This window comes from Haliotis cracherodii, unplaced genomic scaffold, assembly GCF_022045235.1.
Source record: "Haliotis cracherodii isolate W230 unplaced genomic scaffold, xgHalCrac1.p SCAF_13, whole genome shotgun sequence".
Lineage (NCBI taxonomy): Eukaryota > Metazoa > Mollusca > Gastropoda > Lepetellida > Haliotidae > Haliotis > Haliotis cracherodii.
In genome coordinates, this window is record NW_027266268.1 from 15,379,374 (window position 1) to 15,399,073 (window position 19,700).

Here is a 19,700-nt window from a genome sequence, read left to right on the forward strand (position 1 = left end):
CGGAAAATGTTCACACAGAGCCGTGAGTGAGTGAGTGAGTGAGTGAGTGAGTGAGTGAGTGGGTTGTGTGAGTGAGTGAGTGAGTGCGTGAGTGAGTGAGTGAGTGAGTGAGTGAGTGAGTGAGTGGGTGAGAGAGTGAGTGAGTGGGTTGTGTGAGTGAGTGAGTGAGTGGGTTGTGTGAGTGAGTTGGGTTTAAGCCGCTTTGACCAAAAATCAGTTATATCACGACGTGTCAGGCTAATAGAGGAGGACATCCCAAAGCGAGGCTGGTCAGAGCCGTTTTTTAAACTGGCAGAATCATGATCATTGATGTGGTGCGAACAAACCAAGGATAACACTCAGGGCGCCTCTGGGATTCGAACCCCACGACCAACCGATCCTGACACCATGTATATTTCCGCCACGCTATAAGCCTTTGCATATTTGAATAATAGTTTGAAAAATAAAAAACAAAACAATTTATGATCAGGAGATGCGATATATTATAATAAAGATTTTGAACAACTGTCATTACGCATATGGCCTTAAAATCATCCTTTAGATTCAGCCTTAATGTCAGCCTGAGATTCCATCGACTATACAGACTGGTCTGAAACATAACAAATATTCACACAGTTAAAAGTAACATTAGTATTAACTATAAGATGGCATGAAATAAGTTTATATAAGACCTGACATGTTTGTTTGCTCACTCACTCACTCGTCAACTACAACCATCCTTTCTGGAAATCTGTATCCACGCTTGCCTTACTATCTACTCCTGGCTTACCATAACAACAACTACCGAGCGTTCGTAGAGAAGAGCTCGACCTCCTTTAAGATCATCAAATTCTAAGTAAGTTTACTTACCTGCTTTAGGCAATTCCTGTACGTCTCGGGAAACATCATCTTTAACGTTGTTCACGTCGATGACTGCATTGTCGTCACGAGTTATCTCCCTTGTCCTGTGATAGTCACAGGCTATGACACGACAGGGGTTGAACCCCCTACGTGTTCGCCGCCAAAGGAAAGAACTTGAGCGGTCTGTTAGACCCAATACAAGACCGACAACGAGAAGTAGACACACAACCTTCATCTGTTAAACACATACAGAACCATGTGTTAAGAAATGTAATATTTAAAACTGTAATCATAAAATCAATAGCACTATGCATTACATTACATAATAAAAAAACGGGCAATTGATCGCCAGCCACTGAAGGTAGATTATCATACTTTGGACCGTGGGGACTTACAGTACTTTAGCTTCCTGCATGGACCCCAGTCGGATTTACATCTTCCTTTCAGGTGTCGGCGATTATTGACAAATTTATCCAAATTAAAAGAACACCTATTCTACGATTAAAACTGTAGTAGGAATAACATATACTCTACAACAAAAGTACATGTATTGAATCAAGTCACAAAAACGCAAATGCTACAGAAAGGCATGCATTCCATGCAAAAGTTGACTTTTATGCAAACCCCATGCATTTCACTACCCAAGAATGGGTATAAAAACATGTGCGTTAACGGGATTCCATATGCTTTGTTTAGCATCGTGCTGACAACCACTCAGAAAAACAACAAAATTACGCAATTATTCAACATTACGAAATGCCACGCCTGAAAAATGAGCATCTTCGAGCCATTGGTATGCTTGAAGCAGGATCGAGTTAAGGTGATGTTGCAAGATAATTTAACGTCCACAGAAACACCATTTGGTGTTTATTGCAACGTTGGCAACAGACGAATGCAGTCAGAGACCATCCTCGGAGTGGCAGGCCACGCGTAACCAATAATCGACAAGACAACTGTATTCGAACAACACACCTACGAAATTGATTCCAACCAGCAACAGTGACTGCAAGAAGCATCCCTGGCCTTCGACGAATATCTTTACAAACCGTGCGTCGTCGCCTCAGATGTGCAGGGATTGTCGCCAGAAGACCCGCCAGACGTCCCATTTTGACAGGAAACCACCGCCAAGCACGTCTACAGTGGTGCACACAGCGTCTTCGCTGGACGGCCATGCAGTGGGGACACCTCAGCCACAGCAATGGACGGATTCGAGTGTACCGACGTCGAGGTGAACGTTACGACAATCATTGTGTCATGGAAGAAGATCGGTTCGGGGGCGGCAGCGTTATGGTATCGGGTGGGATTACAGCAAGACAGAGGACCCGTTTGATAGTGGTAGAGGGGAATCTCAATGGACAGCGCTACCGCGCCCCTGTTGTTCTACCGTTTTTGCGTCGTCTTGGCCTAGGCATTACCTTTCACCATGACAACGCCCGGCCTCATATTGCTCGACTTGTTCATGATTCTCTTCAACAAAACTACGTGAATGTCATCCCCTGAACGTCTCGCTCCCCTGATCCCTCACCAATCGAGCACATGTGGGATGAGATGGATCGGCGCCTTCGACGTCAACCACGTGTTCCACAGACACTCCAGGAACCAGCAGATATGGACAGATCGATCAGGACTTTGTGCGACGCCTGGTCCATTCCATGAGACGAAGATGTGTTGCTTGCATCGCAACCAGAGTTGGACACACACGCTATTGATTTGTAAATTGACATTTTGGCATGTTCATGTTTTGTTTTTATGAAATCACGCATTTTCTGAAGTCAGTATGGCAAATTAAACCATTTGAACACTTACAAGAGTCTTTTATCTGTAGCAAACCGAAATAGTTTCAGATTTGGTAAAAAACATAACTTTGCATTAAATCTTATTCAATGTCACAGGAACTTTTATTGTTCAGTATATTTTGAATGATCTGGACTTTCGATACCCTCTAAGGGGGGACAATAATTTGACAGTACTTTAACCCCCGTCAAGGGCACAGCCAATACAGTCAAGCAGGACATGCTTGACTGTGATTCTCTAATCACAAGGGATACAAAATGGAGGATCCTCACCTTTTAATAAATATTCATGTGTATACCTGCTATGGCCAATACGACATCTTCGTATATGACCTCTTCAAATCTGGACTGACAACCAAAGTAGGTGTAACCGATATTTGGTTTAATTTCATGTAATTTATTAACACCTACTTGGGTGTCCCACTTCCTCTACATCAGATCTCGAATATATGATCTGATCACTGGCTTATAAGAAGCGGTGTCAGATTTGTTGAGTGCTGCTTTTGCAGCAGCATCAGCCATTGCATTCCCAGTAAGTCCAACATGGATTGGTAACCAACATAAAACGATGTCGTATTGACCAGTAGCAAGTTCATTACATAATTCAAGAATTTCGATTAAAAGTGGATGTTTGGTAGATTGATTTGTCATTGCCTGACGACAGGAAAGAGATTTGGAAAATGTAATAAATTGTTTATGTTTTGATTGTTTACTGATGTATTCTATTGATGTGAAATATGGCTTTTGATTCGGCTGTAAAAATGGAATAGTTATCAGGTATTCTAGATGATATAGTCCTGGATCCAATGATGGTGGCGCTAGCAACTGCGTCACCATCCTTGGATCCATCTGTAAATATAAATTTGTAAGTATTATATTTGTTTCGTAGTTGAACATATTCCTGTTGATAAATAAGTTGATTGGTTTCAGATTTCTTTAGTTTAGTTAATGTAAGATCCACTTCTGGCTTCACTAACTTCCATGGTGGAGAAGACAAAAGCTCAGTCAGTGGGGGCTATAGTATCAAGATTTATTTTAGCAGCAGAAATATCAGAACGTAGCCTTATTCCAAGTGGACGGAGAACAGATGATTTGTTATTGTAGAGATTTCCATAAAGGGAATTAAAAACACAGTCATACGCGGGATTCGAATTATTAGAACGTAATTAAGAGATATAATGTAAAGATAATTTAATGCGGCGGTATTTAGGGGACGCCTCATCAGCTTCTACATACAAACTATCAATCGGCGAAGTTCTGAAGGCGCCAAGGCAAAGCCTCAGTCCTTAATGATGTATAGTATCTAATAATTTTACATTACATTTACAAGCCCCACCATAAATGATGGAGCCGTAATCAAGTTTAGAACGGATAAGTGCTCTGTATAGTCGGAGGAGGGTTTTCTGATCCCCTCCCCACTTTGAGTTTGAATTTTTCAATAGGTCCATAGCCTTCAGACATGTATTCTTTAAGTACTTTATGTGGGGTAAAAAGGTCAAACGATGATCGAAAATTATACCTACAAATTTGGCATCTTTTACAACTTTAAAAAAATCAATTCCAGGTCTGGGTGAGGTTTGTATTTTCTGAAAAAATGAAAACAGTTTTATGAATTTTATTTAGACATAGCTGTAGTTGCCTTTCAATAGTTTGCATGTTTTTGCCACGACAGGAAATATTAAAATTATCCACAAAAAGCGAACCATCAACAGAATCATTTAAAACTTTTGATTAACCGTTAATCTTAATACTTAACAATGTGGCAGACAAGATACTGCCTTGTGGGACTCCCTGATCTTGATTATAACGACCAGACAGGGTAGAACGGACCTGAAATTGTCTGTCAGTTAAAAACTTGGCAAACGACCTCGCAATCCAAAGTGATGTAAATATTTTAAAATACCGTGCTTCCGTGTAGTGTCATATGCTTTTTCCAGATCGAAAAAGATAGACACTGCATGCTGTTTGTTAACAATGGTGTTCCTAACGAATGACTCCAATCTAACTAAATGGTCAATGGTACTGTGATTTTTACGGAATCCACATTAAATATTTGTGATTAAATTATTAGATTCGTAGTACCATGTTAATCTATTATTGACCATGGTTTTGCTAACGCAACTAGTCAATGAAATTGGTCTATAATTTGATGGATCCGTATGATCCCGTCAAGGATTCGGTATGGGAACAACAATAGCATCACGCCATGAAGAAGGAAATTTACCGGATGTCCAAATATCATCAAATATTAACAGTAGGGTTTCTAAACATTTTTCTGGTAAATGTTTCAGGAGTTGATAATGTATGATATTACCTCCTGAAGCAGTATCATGAGCTTGCCCAATTGCAAGGGCAGTATGTGTTTGATAACCAGCTGTGACCAAGTGGCTGTGCAGTGTACCGATGAGCGACCACAATGCTCAGAACGTATGTAGGCAATCGATCGATCGGTCGATATATTTACACACAAGATTTAGTGAAAAAAGGCTTCAAATTGTTAATTTGGAGGTATCTAATTATGGAATTTTATACCTCATTTCAATGTTATTTTGACCAATCAAAATCAAACATTCTTCAGTGTCATAGAATGTATTAGAACAACATGCCAATAATATCTCAAATAACTCTGCCAAAAGAGGGAAACTTTTTTGTTGGATCATTGTTAAAATGAGGAGATTAATTTCATTTGGAATGCATCATGGTAGAAAAAGCAAAAAAATATATCGGATGTTTGTTTTTATTTTTTAAAATTCAGACATGGGGCTGTTTCCAGTATACGTCCTATTTTAATACCGGGGTGAAGCAAGGTTGTTTCACGCCTCCAACTTTGTTCTCCTTTTATATAAACGACCTGGTTAATGAAATTGACAATCTAAGTGAGGAGGTTAATGTTAACGATATATTTGTCTGCATTTTTTGGTATTTTAATAAAATTTGTTTTAATTGCCCTAACAGGAGGAAGGCTTCAGAAAATGCTCATTGTGGTGGGGTAAATGGTGTGCATTAACACTGACAAGCCGTGCACTTCAGAAAGGATGGTACGTATTGATTGTTCACACAAATGTTGGCAGAAACAGGAGACGGAACTGGACTAAAGTACGGTACGGGAATCTACAACTACACCTAGAAACAGGACGTAACAACAAAAAGACCCTAAAGACATCCTTTTGGCAGAGATTTGGTATGAATATTGAAAAGGTTTAGTCGCTTTTATTTAATTAAAAAATAACATGTTCGGACAAGTGTCTATAAAATTCAATTCGTTATATTTATTAATTATGTTTAATTATTTTATTGGTGTATTGTTTATGTTGAAAATAATAATAATTGAACTCCTAAACATAAAAGAGGGTGATCTCACATTACGCCCACTCTACCCCAGTCCCGACCACCCACCACCCCCAATATCAAATGGTTGCTCACTTAATGATATTACAATCGCACACGGTTTAGTCACCCACACACACCACACGTTTACTGAGTTTATAACAAGCCATATGTCAATATGTGAAGGTTGGAAGACGATGACAGGCCTATCGTTAAAATCGTTAAGTGAGCAGCAACTGTTGAAAAGTTTGAAAACGTTAAGACAAGCTTTGAAACACAGAATCAAATGGTAAAAAAAGTTTGTTTAATCCCGGTTGAAGAGAATGGATCCATAGTTTAATTTATTTTTTTTCTCAACGTAACCCACGTGATCTTGGCAAGGTGTTATTTGGGAACAATTTATATTATTCAACTGTTTCAAATAAAAACAATCCTTTAAATTTAATCCTTTGAAAAAGCAAAACATATTGATTGCACCTGATCATTTTCATTTTGATTTATAATTATTTTTTCAAACTATCCTTTTCAAATGCAAAAACCTGAATATTCTACTAGGATAAAAAAAGCAACGATACTCTTGTTTCACAACTTACTTAATATGTTAAATATAGCGTTACGCATTTAAATTACTGTTCTGAAAACGCACTGTGCAGAAAGAATGTTCAGGAAATTACATGTAAAATCCAATATCTCTCAAAACAGATAGTTGCAACACATTATTCAGTGTTCGTCATTGCAGCAGAATAAGCCACTGACAGGCTGGAAAACATGAAATAAACTACCGGGCATAAGAAAGTACACACTTGATAATTGGATTGAACCAAACCATTACAGTGTGTGTGTGTGTGTGTGTGTGTGTGTGTGTGTGTGTGTGTGTGTGTGTCTGTGTGTGTGAGAGAGAGAGAAAGAGAGAGAGAGAGAGTGTGTGTGTGTGGTTGTGTGTGTGTGTGTGTGTGTGTGTGTGTGGCAGTGTGTGTGTGTGAGTGTGTGTGTGTGTGTGTGTGAGAGAGAGAGAGAGAGTGTGTGTGTGTGTGTGTGTGTGTGTGTGTGTGTGTGTGTGTGTGTGTGTGTGTGTGTGTGTGTGTGTGTGAGATAGAGTGTGTGTGTGTGTGTGTGTTAGTCCGCACTAATGCCGATTTTATAATGCTAGCCCACTGAGATACCATGCCGAGGTTTAAGATGAATACCCCAATCAGACACAGTATACTGACACCGAGCGGTACAGCCCTTGTTTTAGCCCCTTAATGCCTTAATGCCGTAAGGCAGGGTGACAACAAGTAATAATCTTTTAACGTATTTTGATAATACTGCTTGTTCTAGTTCGGACTACTGACTACTGAGATATCATGCTGCAGTTTAACATGGATACCCCACCCAGACACAGTGTACAGGCTCAGAGTCGACCAGTCGTTGTTTTATGCTCCTAATGCCGAGAACGACGCGGCTGGGGATCGAACCCTTAACCGGCTCCCGCTTCCCGGGCAGATGCTCTATCCACTAGACCACGGAGGCGGTCCGTCAGGACAAAGACACACAAATATATGTATTACAAGGGGTCTGTAAATTATCAAGTCTTCGGTAGTGGTTGCGTGGAAGCGAGAGTTATGGCCGCCGGGTCAGAATGACACACAAACAGTGATGTTGTACCCACCCTTTAGAGAAAGCATGGGATGTTAGGGGGTTCACATATGTCTTTGTGGTCATATGACTGTTCGCAGTATGTAATGCATATGCATATGCTAATTATTTGTTGTGTTGGTTTGTTTTCATTGTTAATGCTTTCCTGTATGCAAGCACTTCTTGCCTCATATGGGCGATCGGGTAGCCTAGTGGTTAAAGCGTTCGCTCGTCACGCCGAAGACCCGGGTTCGATTCCCGACAGGGGTACAATGTGTGAAGCCCATTTCTGGTGTCCCCCGCCGTAATATTGCTGGAATATTGCTAAAAGCGGCGTAAAACGATACTCACTCACTCTTGCCTCATATATATACTTTTTATGCCAATTATGCGAGTGCGTGAGTGAGTATGTTTTTACATCGTTTTTTAGCAATATTCCAGCAATATCACCAGAAATGGGCTTCACACATTGTACCCATGTGGGAACTGAACCCGGGTCTTCGGCGTGACGAGCGAACGCTTTAACCACTAGGCTACCCCACCACCCTTGCTGATAACAAGAGACCATAAGACTTTTTAGTAGACACTCTGGATTCTTTAACAGTGAAACCCCTTTAATCCTGACGCTAGCATGACCTGGCACAACCATGTTCGATCAGGACCCATGAAGATCCGGGTTAGAATTAGTCTTCAGCAACCCACGCTAGTCATAGGAGACACCTGTCTGTAGTCCCGCGTCCATCTTTCCGACCGCCAAGAGGTCTAGACCCACAAACATGTACGGTAATGTCTTCTCAGTCTCCTTGAGTAATTCACATCGATACTGAATTGTTTATGTGTGAGTGTTACAGAATGTATGGGAGAATAACTTGGGTTTGACGCCGCTTTGAACGGTACTTTGTACAACGTGAACAATACCTGACGACACAGTTTGGTGAATCTCATGGACAAGGATGTGGCAGAGTCGTGAAGATCTGGCTTAGAATAGGTCTTCAGCAACCCATGCTTGCCATACATGCTTGTCGTAAGAGGCGACTAACGGGATCGGGTGGCCAAGCTCGCTGACTTGGTTGACACATGTTATCGTATCCAAATTGCGTGGATCGATGCCCATGTCAATCACTGGATTGTCTGGATTGTCTCAATTATTTACAGCCGTCATACAGCTGGAATATTGCTGAGTGCGGCGTTAAACAACAAACAAACACTTGATACGTGCAAGCTCCAGTACTGAGTATTAAGTCCAGAAGGTGGTGTTTCATGATTAAAAGAACCTGGTATCATTGTACAGTAAACTACGGTTAAAACGAATTCAAAGGGATCACTAATGATAATTCGTTATAACCGTAGTTTGTTATAAGCATATATACAGTAAAAATACAGCAAATGGCCGGGACAACACTCAAAGGGATCACTAATGTTAGTTCGTTATAACCGTAGTTTGTTATAAGCATGTATACAGTAAAAATACAGCAAATGGCCGGGACAACACTCAAAGGGATCACTAATGTTAGTTCGTTATAACCGTAGTTTGCTATAAGCATATATACAGCAAAATTACAGCAAATGGCCGGGACAAAAAAAATAAGTACGTTATATCCGTCAGTTTGTTATAAACGTAGTTTTCTGTATTTGATTGCGACGATACGAATATAAGATGTTTTTGTAGTGAAGTAAACAATACATTATAAATTATAACTACGTGTTCCTTAATCTTTAGCATGGGAAATTTACATCAGAAAACCACAACATACCTTATCTGCGTCCAGGGTACACAGCCAGGGTATGTGAAATGAACACTTCCCCACCTGACAGTGGGCGGGTACGGCGATAGTGTATGAAGGTGAGAATGTCCATTACTACGTTGATGTATATCCTGTTTGTCGAGGTTCCATATCACTATAAGCGTGACAAGTAATTATATCTGTATAGAAAATATGGGTTGGGAAGCTTGGATCAATACCACTATCACTTATTATACAACGGCTGGATGACATCTGGGTCATGTCCGTTGTAACACTTGGTGTCGGTGTCTGTGGCACGAACCACGACAGACCAGTATGTGGTTGAGATAAACAATATTTAGATATTTAGACCCCCGTCACATTTTAAAAATTTTTTTTTTTTTACCCCCGTCACAATGATCATTTTCGAACCTGCAAGCACGCATGTATACATACATTGAACGTCTTTGGCGCCGAAAGCAGGGAGTGATTGAGTGAGATGGGTTTAACGCCACTTTTAACTGTATTCCAGTTACATCGCGGCGTGTCAGCTGAATGTGGAAGGACAACCCGAAGTGATGCATGTCTCAGACGTTTACCACTTCGGTGAAGCCCACGAGCACGGGTATGGTGCTGACAAACCTAGAAACATAATCATAGCGAACCGGGATTCGAACCCACAATCATAAGTTTCTGGTGTGCCCAAGGGACGCAACTCTGCACAGCGAACCGAGGCGCCTTAGACGACTGAAGAACATTAGGTGAATGAGTATGGATTGGCGGTGTTTGTAGCAATATTCCAGCTATATCACGGCGAGGGACATGAGAACTAGGCTTCACATAGTGGGGAATAGAACCTGGGTCTTCGGTCGTGACGGGCGAATGATTTAAACACAAGGCTACTCCACCTCGAGAACCTTAAAGTCTCCCCTAATAACTAGCTTTAAATCATGGGCTATGAAGTCATACGTCCCTTCTGGTAATTTGTTTTTACAGTTCAATAAAAAAGATAACTCTGGAATGAACGTCATTTCAAATATAAAACCAAGCCAGTGCTGCACACTTCACCTTTTCCCGACCAACTAGTATCATCACGATTTGATAGTGATTCATAATAAATAAAAGCTACAAAAATCATTTCCATAATCATAATATATGTTCACTGGAAGCAGATTCCATTTTACTGTTCCGACTGAGCGATAAACACATGCGACTGACTACAGGCTCGCTGACTACATGCGACTAACGGGACTGGGTGGTCAGGCTCGCTGACTACATGCGACTAACGGGATCGGGTGGTCAGGCTCGCTGACTACATGCGACTAACGGGATCGGGTGGTCAGGCTCGCTGACTACATGCGACTAACGAGACTGGGTGGTCAGGCTCGCTGACTACATGCGACTAACGGGATCGGGTGGTCAGGCTCGCTGACTACATGCGACTAACGGGATCGGGTGGTCAGGCTTGCTGACTACATGCGACTAACGGGATCGGGTGGTCAGGCTCGCTGACTAAGTGGAAGCATGTTATTATATACCAATTGCGTGGATCGATGCTCACTGGATTGTCTGGTTCAGACTCGATTCTTTACAGACCACCGTCATATAGCTGTAATATTGCTGTGAGCGGCGTTAAAAAACAAACAAACAAATTAACGAACATAAACACATGCTTGTGTTATAATCGGAATCGTCCACAGTAGAATACGTATAGCAGATATTTCTTATGATTTGGGGGGCGGTCGGGTAGCCTAGTGGCTAAAGCGTTCGCCCGTCACGCCGAAGACCCGACTTCGATTCCCGACATGGGTACAATGTGTGAAGCCCGTTTCTGGTGTTCCACTGCTGGAATAGTGCTAAAAATGGCGTAAAACCAAGCTCACACCCTCGATCATATGATTTTGGGGTTTGTCGCTATATTTCTTGTTCCATGAAGTATTGACCTCGGTTAATACATTGCAATTACATATAGGAGTCAGCTTACAGGAAAAATCCATCTGTAGCCCTTCTTTCATCTTCGCCGCCATCCCAAATCCTACACCACTAAGCCACATCTTTGGTCATATCTTCTCGTCGCCTTGCCAAGGCGCTGGATCTTTTTGCAAGTAATTCTATATAACTACCTCGATCCTTATACTTCTGAAGACGGTCACTGCGCCCTTGGCTCTACCCGAACATGCTGTCAAAGATCTATGTGGGGGCATAATGATGTATTTCAGTAACATCAGAGAAGCGTTTGCCTCTTTGTCTGGTCATGATGAGAAGTAGATTGAATTGGAAGGTCATTTTGCACACATCAGTCGAGAATAGGACACAGTGATACCTGCTGACAAAAAGGAATATTGAGTCAATAAAGGAAATATTGAATATCTGAGAAGAATATTGAATATTAACAAAACGGAAAATGCCTGTGGGACAAGGTGTGCATAACGTAAAATAGGTGGGTGTGGATATATAGGACAATGTATTTATATCTTGACGTGGTTTGTAGTCCTGACTTGTCTGTCTTGGGTTGTACTTGTTAATGTGATAATATACACTGTGAAAACATTTTTTGGACAGAATCAATTAATATTAAACGAGCATTGAGTGAGTGAGTGTGGTTTTACGCCGCCTTTAGCAATATTCCAGCAATATCACGGCGGGGGACACCAGAAATGGGCTTCACATATTGTACCCATGTCGGGAAGCGAACCCGGGTCCTCGGCGTGACGAGCGAACGCTTTAACCACTAGGCTACCCGACAGCCCCTAAACGAGCATTGGTGCTCCAAAACAAAGATTATAAAGAAGATAAATCTAACCATGGATTCTTAAGACACTATCTCTACTTTTGCCTCGAATAAACATAAAATAAAATAAAATAAAATGTCAAAACAAATTGACACAGTTACTCACATAGCTTTAAATAAAAGCGCCAAACCCTTTCAATCTTCATAAGCAATCTCTGCTAAAAGAAGAATCAATTGTACGATTCAGTGAGTGAGTAAGTGAGTTGGGTTTAACGCCGCTTTTAACATTATTCCAGTTATAACACGGCGTGTCAGTTTAATGTGGGAGGAAAGCCCGAAGTGATGCAGGTCTCAGACGTTTACCACTTCGGTGAAACCCACGAGCACCGGTATGGTGCTGACAAACCTAGAAACATAATCGAGGCGAACCGGGATTCGAACCCACAATCATAGGTTTCTGGCGTGCCCAAGGGACGCAACTCTGAACAGCGAATCGCGGCGCCTTAGACGACCGGGCCACCCGTGGCCCCCATGTACGATTTAGACTATATTTTGAGGACGTGTTTATGAATCACTTTCAAAAAGTGTTGACATCAGGTGTTCGCGAAAGGCTGAGCCTGGCCTGCTCCACCGGGGGCACCCGTCACAAACACAGGACATGAAATGTATGTCTTCTATAACAAGAAAGAAGTGAGCAAAGCTCACATACCCCCGTTATCCCCGCTGGTCAACAACAAATAGAAAATAGTTTGTTAATTAATGAAATATTACATATTTCTAACTAATTTAACTTCAATGTTTTAAAAACTAAGAATGAGTTCCAGTGACAATTGACCTCAACACAACCAAAATTTATGTTTCACCATGATTCCATTGAACGGCAAAAATAAACAAAATCAGAATCTTTAAACTAGCAAAAGGCACAAGTACTCATTGTGGTAGATGTGTGTAGCAATCTTGATGAAGCTAGGATGCATAGTTAAAAAGATATGGGTCGTACAAAACACCCACCTTGAAAGTTTAAGTTTCTTAATGTGTCCATGGAAACGGCAAAAATTAAAAAATTCAGAATCTTCAAACTATCAAAAGGCACAAGTACTCATTGTGGTTAATGTGTGTAGAATGTTTGGTGAAGCTAGGGTGCATAGTTAAAAAGATATAGGCCGTACAAAACACCCACCCTAAAAGTTTAAGTTTCTTGATGTTTCAATGGAAACGGCAAAAATTATGAAGTTCAGAATCTTCAAACTAGCAAAAGGCACACGTACTCATAATGGTAATTGTGTGAAGCAAGTTTGGTGAAGCTAGGGTGCATGGTTAAAAAGTTAAAAAAAGCTCGGACGGAAGGACGGACGGAAGGACGGACGAACGGAACGCTATATACCCCCGATTTACTTCGTAAACGGGGGTATAAATATGATCACTTCAGTTCGGAGTTGTGTTTTAAATTTTCAGTGGACGGTACTTTAGGTATTTCTCGAAAGGAAAGATCAACCTGTTGATTTGGTAAAACCGACGAACACGGTATGTTGCCGACAAACCAAGGATCAAAATCAGGGTGGACTAGGCATTGGAACCAATGACCAACGAATACTGGCACAGCTTACTGACGTGAGTAGGGGTGCCATACAATGTAGCTCTTTGGGCCACCTGCGCCACTTCACCATCGTCATCAATTACCTCAGCAGTGCATCCATAACAACTGTTGAAGCTAGTCCCATGGTGGTTGTGTGGTTTTTGTTAATTGATTGGATGCTTAACGTTTGGGACGACATGTGTAAAACACAAGCACCTGACGTGGAAGTCAAGCCGCAGTCAGCGCGAAACAGTGTGAATATTTGGAAAGGTTCCATAACAACATTTCAGAGACATTCCGTTTCACCAACCTAGTGGGAATCCAAAAGGAAAGATAATTAATTTTTTGACCAAAAAATTAAATTGTCAGTGTCAGGTGATAAAACATTAACTGTCTGGCGTCTCTCTCTCTCTCTCTCTCTCTCTCTTGTTGTATGGGTTATAAAATACCGTCCCTATTGAGACACATAAACTATTGACATTTGCAAACATTCATATTTCAAGTACGTATATGCTGTATCTTAACTACATGGGTTTGGGGGTACATTTGCTGGAACCAGCAATACTAGTAATTACATCTTTGTATGTAACAGAGATTAATAACAATTCTTGATATTATCAAGGAAGGCGTTTCTTCATTTTCACAGGAAGTATTTGAGGCAATTGAACTTCATACCATGTGGATTCTGAAAAACTTTCTTGAAGTCTTGCAATCCCAGTTCAATTATGTCAGTTATTTTTTTTCAGCTTTGTACATCACGATCCCACACGACAAACCTAAGGAAAAACGTCATTCCTCGATCTATGAAGCACTTAGTATATGGACCCGTGATCTAGGGTAGAATAGATCCTCAGCAACCCATGCTTGCTGTAAATGGCGATTATACTCGTCGTATTAGGCGAATAACGGGATCGGGTGGTGAGACTTGGTTTGTGCATGTCATCGTATCCCAATTGAGTGGATCGATGCGCATGATGTCAATCACTGGATTGTCTGGTCCAGACTCGATTATATACAGACCGCCGTCATACAGATGGAATGTTGCTGAGTGCGGCGTTAAACAACAAACAAACAAACAAACAAAGCGTTCAGTAATGGTCAAATAGCTGATTCCCTTTCACTGATTTTCCAACCTGAGCTGAACACAAAAGAGATTAGTGGAACCGCCTCATCTGTTTCCTATGTCTCTGGACCCGTGAAGATGAGGGGTAGAATAGTCTTCAGCAACCCATGCTTGCCGTAAAAGGCGACTATGCTTGTCGTAAAAGGCGACTAACGGGATCGGGTGGTCAGGCTCGCTGACTTGGTTGATGCATGTCATCGATCCCAATTGCGTGGATCGATGCTCATGATATCAATCACTGGATTGTCTGGTCCAGACTCGATTATTTACAGACCGCCGTCATATAGCTGGAATATTGCTGAGTGCGGCGTAAAACAACAAACCAACCAACCAGTCATATGTCTCTGCATAAAGATTCAGAGTGACAAAAAACGACCCACAAGACGGATGACTTTCAAAAGGACAACATCCCCTTTATATCGGGCAATACTCCAGCAGCTGCGGTCTTTGGTGTTTACGATTTGCAACGTTTGAGGTACAATGGCGGGTACTATTTCTTCTAAGATTTCAATGAGTAATACGACTCTTGTATAAAAGTAGTTTGATCAGGGTTACAACATTCTAGGCCTAAGTAAATCTTTCGAAACTTTCTATGGTAGACATTTCCACATATGACTCAGCAGTGACCAACAAGAATTCGGGGGAAATTGCCAATATTTAATTGCACAATTCGGGTGAACAGTTGACTTGCCTTTACATGTGTTTGTGATAGGTGCCCCAGTAGAGCAGGATGCAGTCACCTTCGAGTCCTGGTATCACCACTATTTGATAAACACATGTTTATGTTTATTCGGAACCGTACTATGTTTTTTTCTTATAATTATGGCCATTTAAGGTTTTGTCGTTTTTATATTGAAATCAAAAGATACTCTTTTGAAATTCTCTTTGTAAACACCAAAGCGGATTTCTAATTAATCACGTGTGTATTTGTATGGGCTGGAGGCTTAAAACAGACTAAAAATTGAGACTGAAAAAAAGTCTTCAAAGAGATATATAAGACAACAAAAATATGTAAGAATTTGATGGCACTTGTGCCTTGGAGAATATGATGTTCTTGATTCAAGATAAGCTAATGTCTCGGAAGGAATTAAGCCCTAGGGTTGGCAGCGAGATACAAGGTACACTGATTCAGTGTGCCTTGTCAGATCACAGTTCAAGGTCAGTGTGACCTTTTGATATTTTGTGTTCAATAACGTGAAAGAGACTGCTGTATAAAATTCGCCATGAGTCGACATGCTGAACAATGCAAACAATAATTACAAAAACATGAGTGCATATTGTTCCATGTTTAATGGTTACCGTATTACTTGTTGTTCCAGAAAGCCAGGTTATAATCGTTGGTTCGAAACCAAGATTCGACCTGAATATAGGTTTGTCATCACCACTCAATGCACGTCCAGACTCGAATATTTACAGACCGCCGTCCTACAGATGGAATATTGGTGAGTGAGGCGTTAAACAACAAACAAACAAACAAATATTCCGGGGCGTTACACAACTGAGTTCCCTTCTAATAATGAAATAATTAATACAGTTGAATACGCAAGAATGAAGAAAATTCGAATGGCGTTAATAAATCTAATTTAACATTATAAGAAAATGCAAAATTAAGCAATCGATGGATTTTTGCTGATGACTGAATGTAAACGGAAGGAACCGATATCCAATAGTTGTCTGAAAAGAAATTAATTGAGAAAATAGAAGATATAGATTTGAAACAAGATGTCTTTTCCAAAGAGCCTGTTTAGAAAAGTAATTTAATTTGTAACACAATATTTTGCCTTTTGCAGATGATAAAAAAAACATAACTAGGATTGCTTGGCTTATCCAGGTTTAATTTTTTTCACGAGTTTTGAAAGTTTTACCTTGTGCATAATTGAACAGAAGCAATTTATATTGAGTTTTTGTCCACATTAGGCTGAACGAATATTTGTCACACCAATATTAAGAAGACACTTTCCGCGGCTACATACATAATCAAGACTGAATTTGAAGGCCATTTGATATTGAAATAATAGTTGTTCGCCGCTATCATAAAACACGATAAAGTTACAGTTTAATGTGAAAATAGAATTGTAACTTTGAAAAATAAATCTTGGCATCATGTCAGTGAAATTTCAGATTGTTGGCCGACCACCAGACTATTGTTGCCCCAAGTTGTTATCGCGCATCGCGCTTTACATATACAATATCTTACTCCGGGCCCCCCTGATCCGGAACCCCGCTTCCCGCACAATTACTGTAAAAAATTCTTTAAGAAATCATATTAACAGTACCCCCTAAATATACGGATCCGTCTGGATTAATGATGGTGAGATGAAACAGGGTTTAACATAGCGTTCAAGATTATTGCACTTATATAACCACGTGCATGCACGCGTGCGTGCGTGCGTGCGTGCGTGCGTGTGTGCTTGTACCAGTCCGGACTGATGCCTATTCATAGTGCTAGCACAGTGAGATACCATGCCGCAGTTTAACATGAATACCACAATGAGACAGTATACTGACTCGGAACCGACCAGTCCTTGTTTTAGCCCCTTAATGCTGAGCGTCAGACAGGGTAACAATAAGTACCACCTTTAAAGTTGAACATATTTTAGTATGACGCGGCCGGGGATCGAACTCCGGACCTTCCGCTCTCCGGGCGGACGCTCTATCCCTTGACCACAGAAGGGGTCCTGGAGTTTCAGTGTATACATACATGTATCTATATAGGTGTAACGATGCCGTAAACAGAGTTAGAAACGAAGAACAGCGCTGGAGTCAGATGAAATGATCTTTCACGATCCAAAACGAGCAGCCATTGTGACCATCGGATCCCCATGTTGATGTAAAACTTAACGGACATTCCCATGGTTTCAACTAGTTGGTCCAACTTGTTGCATACAACAAATTGCATTCAACCGGTTGTACTGTGTAAATGTCCCTTAACGTCCATCGGGACCCTATCGAATCTGGACCTGACAAGCCCTGTCTGACTTTTGGAAAGTTGAAGTCTAGCTTGTCATACAGTCATGTAAATATTTTTTTGTCAATGTGAATACTGTGTCATATAGCTGGAATATTGCTGAAGGGGGGGTTAAACAACAAACCACACACACACACACACACACACACACACACACACATGCATACATACATTGTGTTGTGGTTTTTAAACCGTTGCCTTGTTTGTCTTATCTGTCATTTTATCTTACTTTTTTTTACTTAACAAACAAACAAACGTTATGCATAGATCTAAATATGAAACAATACTGCGATTCCGCTGGTCTCTTTTTTTCCAAAAACACACGAGTAATCACTATCCTTTAAGATGCTCACCTTAATACCCGTTATATTACCAAGGGTTGCACTTGAACAGAAGAAAACATTGATTTGTGCTTTAAATACTTAAACTGGTGCCGAGTTGATACCAGAAGCCAGCGGGTCATCTATCAGTAAACCTACAATAACACGTGGCTCCATTTCACCTAGCCCCACAAGGGAGGCATGATTGAAATCTTCCAGACTCAATTAACAATAAAACGGTGCATTTAACTTGCAATCCTGTTTATAAAGGTCCCACCTAATGGCCTAGTTCCCCGTGTCATCGGAATCTAATGTACGTGTCTGATCACTGTAATCTCCATCTCGAGTCCTCTGTACATCTAAAGGCACACTCCTACAAAACAGCCAGTGAAAAAAAAAGAAGAAGCTGATGATTCAATTCAGATATTTTTTTCTAAACTTTTACCAAACAATAAACGTATCTTCTCTTCACATGGGGACTAATATCGCATTAAGAAAGCCAAAGACGCACGTCCCTCGCCAGAGGATTCTGAGTAATCTATTTTGCACAGTCTTGTTGAATGGGCAGTTGAACTGCCTAATGGATTTACGAGATAACTTTGCCCAAACGTCTTACAGAAATGTCAAACTTAACGCACTGGATGTTACAGTTGTCTGCAGTTAAAGACATGCCACTGTACCCTAGACTTGTTAGCGTCACAGTTTGGACACCTGTATAAGCAAAATGCATTTACTGGTTAGAATCGTTCTGTTCATGATCAAGCTTCAGACATCCTTGTTAAAACTGTCCAGTACGATTCTTAATCATTGGAGAGTATACATACCCTTACTCTTGTATTGCATACTGAACAAAAGACGCTGTGGGTCATGAATACTTTGGGGTTTTTTTCTGTTGTGAATACTGAGCACCCTATTTAATAAAATATCCCCCAAAATATTTATGATCTCTCTTTGTTTTGTTCAGTGCAGTAAGCAACGTGGCATCAGCATCAGTACATTACAAATAAACCAAACATTACGTCGAAGCATTATTACAGCATTCAACTGTTTATGACCTTAAACTTTGTATTGGTATGGTATGGTACTTGTGTGTTTGGGCAACTTGGGCCATTAAAGGTCTCTGTGCCCTCAACACATCAAATGTCTCTTAACAAGAGCAACGTAAGTAATAAAAATGAGATGATTAACCAATCCTCTTCATGATCTAGTTCATATTTTAAAACCATTAGTAATCGCTCTTTCAGATTTGAAAAGTAAGAACTCCATAAAATACAGATCAGACAAACAAGGAAATGGTTTACAAGTCACTACAGAATGTATTGATGGATGGTTGGGTGGATGGATAAATGGATGCCTGTATTTATTTATTAGATTTAATAAACATATCAATTTTTCCAAGATGGAGTCACGAATTTGTATATTGCCCGCTGAAGTGAACAATAAAAATATGTCGGGCCCAAATGCGTAATTAGAGAAAATGAGCTTTCTTTTTGACGTAGTGCACTTCCGGTATGACTGTGGCCCGGACAATCAATCCCATAATGTTTACTGTCTCGGGAGTATTTTCATCACAGTGAGTAAATTTACATACAGAGGGATCCCTTTGTCAATAACACTGCGGTAAGCATTTAATCCTCTGTGTCCAAGACGAAGAAATGTGAACTCACCTCCAATTTCTATT

At 40.6% G+C, this 19,700-nt stretch overlaps 1 long non-coding RNA gene across 1 annotated transcript; it reads right to left on the bottom strand.

The window, feature by feature from the left end:
• Positions 1–471: 471 nt before the first annotated feature.
• LOC139458969 (uncharacterized) lies at positions 472–9,388 on the bottom strand. The gene is made up of 3 exons (XR_011652678.1): positions 9,332–9,388; positions 850–1,075; positions 472–589 (listed from the first exon to the last, which is right to left on the bottom strand). It is a non-coding gene; the product is annotated as an uncharacterized lncRNA (long non-coding RNA).
• Between the last annotated feature and the right edge of the window lie 10,312 nt (positions 9,389–19,700).